We start from the raw sequence: 2,990 nt of genomic DNA, 5'->3' as shown, positions 1-2,990 counted from the left end.
TCTTAGTATAGTTTCACACTACATGGAACTATTATCTTAAGAGTTTACATTCCTGAGGAATTGCAAAGTCTATTTTAAGATCAAACAAGTAAGGATCAGCCAGGTAGGACAGTCAGGAGGCAGGATCATTTCGACATATAGTTTTTCTGAAATCCAACAACTATGTCGACATGATCTTTCTAGACACCTCTCCTATAGTAGATCAATCAACATAAAAACTTGGAATCATTGATAAATCTTACACAAGGTAGAGTAAGTGTAGCTCACTTACAGAGTAAAATAGAAGAGAATCGGGAGCTATGCAGACAGAATACTAGCTTAGGTCCTTCCTACATGAAGATTATGGCAAGTTGAGCACTCGAGGGTGTTGTAGGGCATTGCCGCATGCTAGAATGTGTTGGATTAGGTGTTTGAGTCCATAACTATAATTGGTATATACTTGAATTGATAGTAGCACACTCCTTTTGGGTTGCCCTCATAACTAGCAACTAGACATGATGACTTTTGGAGAGAGTGGTTGAATTTATTTTTTGATTAATACATTGAAATAAATGATTTATTAATGTATTATGAAAATAATATATTAATTAGAACTCATATTATTTAATTAATAGTTGATCATAAATTAATTGGAATTCATTTTGGGATTGATTGAATTAATTAAAAGTTTGGAGGCTGCTTGGCAATTTATTGATAGTTGAAGGAAGAGGCTCTAGAACCTCCCTAGAAGGGGTTGGACGAAAATCTCTAGGAAGGCCCTAGAACTTTCTTCCAAGGGCTCTTGGATGGGAGTTCATGGGCTTTCTTGGTCCTTAAGCTAAGAAAGTATGGTTTCCTATTAAAACTTTAGCATTGGCTCTAAGCTACCTCACTATTTAAAGTGCCTTACCACTTCACATTTTCGGCCACTTGTGACGCTTGCTCCCACGGTTTCAAGAAGACTAGGATTTCATTGTTATTACTATATAACAATCAATGGTATGTTTTCTAACCCTAGATCTAAATTTCGAAAATAACGTAGGTTACCTAGGGTCTCCCAATCGATGTTCAAATGTTGTATGTTCAATTAGAGAAAACATAGATCGGGAAAATTAGGGTTGCATGCACACATAGGTTTTTGTGTGTTATGCTCAAAACCCATCAATGGTATCAGAGTCTTGGCTTGTTTTCTATTGAATTTGATTGCAATTGTTTAAATTTGATCTATTAGGGTTTATGGCAATTAAACCCTTTAGGGACTTAAGGAATTTCAATTCTAGGGTTCTTAAACCCTAGATAACGAAATTTTAGGAAAGGATCTTCCCCCTTTCCTTTGTCCCTCTAGTTTCAATTTTGAGGAGGGTTCCTTACCCCCGAAGATTTCGAAATTTAGGCAAGTATTGGAATCCTTACCTTCCTCCCTAAGATTTTCTAAATTTCTAAACTTAGGGTTTCTTGGTAAAGTTTCTTATTTTTGGTAGTTATCTCCTTGTTTGATTAACTAGATAATTATAAATTTTGCGTTATCCGTCTCATGATTTTCGAAATTTAGGGGAGAGGATTAGGTTAAATTATTTGATTAATTTAATTGTATAATCCTTAATTGGTTTAATAAATTAATTAAAGGTCTAATTAATAGATAATTATTAAATCATTTTTTAATTTTTAAATTTAAATTAAATTGTATTAACTTCGAAATTTAAATTTAAAATTTAATAAACCTAGTATTTTCAAATGTTTAAAATACATCCTTATGGATTTTATTATTAATTTAATTAAATGATTAATTAAAATATAATCAATAAATCCATAAGATGGTTTCAATTTAATTTAATTAAAAGTTTAATTTATTAAAAGATTGAACCGTTGGAATGTTAAATAATTTACAATACATCTTATACTATATGTAAAATTAAATGTTTAATATTTACTCTATGTATAAGAATAAGTCAGTCGAACTGATAGTACACCTCATTCACCAAGCCGGTCTGTAAGGGGTGTTTAAGGAATCGGTCTATAAATGACGGTCATTGGGTATCCACTCTTACCCACCACTCCCTTGATTGTTGGAGGGTCGTAATCCGAACGGGTTTGATAGGGCTTAACCTCGTTAAAAGTATAATGATGAAAAGTAACTAAACTATTTTCTAAAATCCCACTCTTAGTTACTTTAGGAAAAAATGTGAATTTGATGTTGATCCATGAAATTTCACATTGTACTTTATAAGTCGTTAGTGGAGCGTGTGTGGTTAACCGGCACACTAGATGGACTAATAAAGGGTGGTAATGGGTGTATTGTAAATTATCATTAAATACAACGAATGTGGCTAACCAACACATTAGTTAGATGATAAATGACATCGATAGTACCAAACTAATTTGCATGGTTATCCACATCTTCTTTGTGATCCTCAGTATCCTAGTCACAAATGGAAGAGCATAATCGAGATTAAACATGGCATTGAATAGTTCAATGAATCTCAAATGATCTAGGAGTTTCATGAGATTGAAATTGGTAAATGCTTTACCCACCAAAAATAGATTTGAATTTGATTATGGAATCCGTCTTCAAAGTTCGAATAAAAAATAAGGATAATATCCTTAATTTAAATTTGTGGGTTAATAATTAAGGATTAAAATCAACTAACTTGAATTCTCTTTTCTTCTATTATAGATGTCAAATTTAGACAGCAACGGTCTTCCTCGTTCTTCTGGAAATGTGTTTCCTCTATCTGAAGATGATCTTCCACATGTTGAGCAAAGTGAAAGAATGTTCCCTTTTTCGATCAAAAGTGGAACTCGAGATCATGCTTCCTCAAATCTTCCTCCTCCAATGACTCTCCCCAAGTCATGTTCCTTCAAGATGAAATTTACGAAGTTACTCAAGCCCTGTTCGCATTTGAACATCAAGACGGAAAGTCTGTGTGTGTGTGCAGGTTCCGAAAATGAAATCGTATATTGATAGATTGAGAATGTTGGGTGTCATGTTCCCTAGGGATCTAGCCATTGAG

Source organism: Lactuca serriola, chromosome 4 (genome assembly GCF_051521515.1).
Source record: "Lactuca serriola cultivar US96UC23 chromosome 4, Lser_US96UC23_V15, whole genome shotgun sequence".
Classification (NCBI taxonomy): domain Eukaryota; kingdom Viridiplantae; phylum Streptophyta; class Magnoliopsida; order Asterales; family Asteraceae; genus Lactuca; species Lactuca serriola.
The sequence above is the reverse complement of the archived record's forward strand: the minus strand, read 5'-3'. Positions refer to the sequence as shown.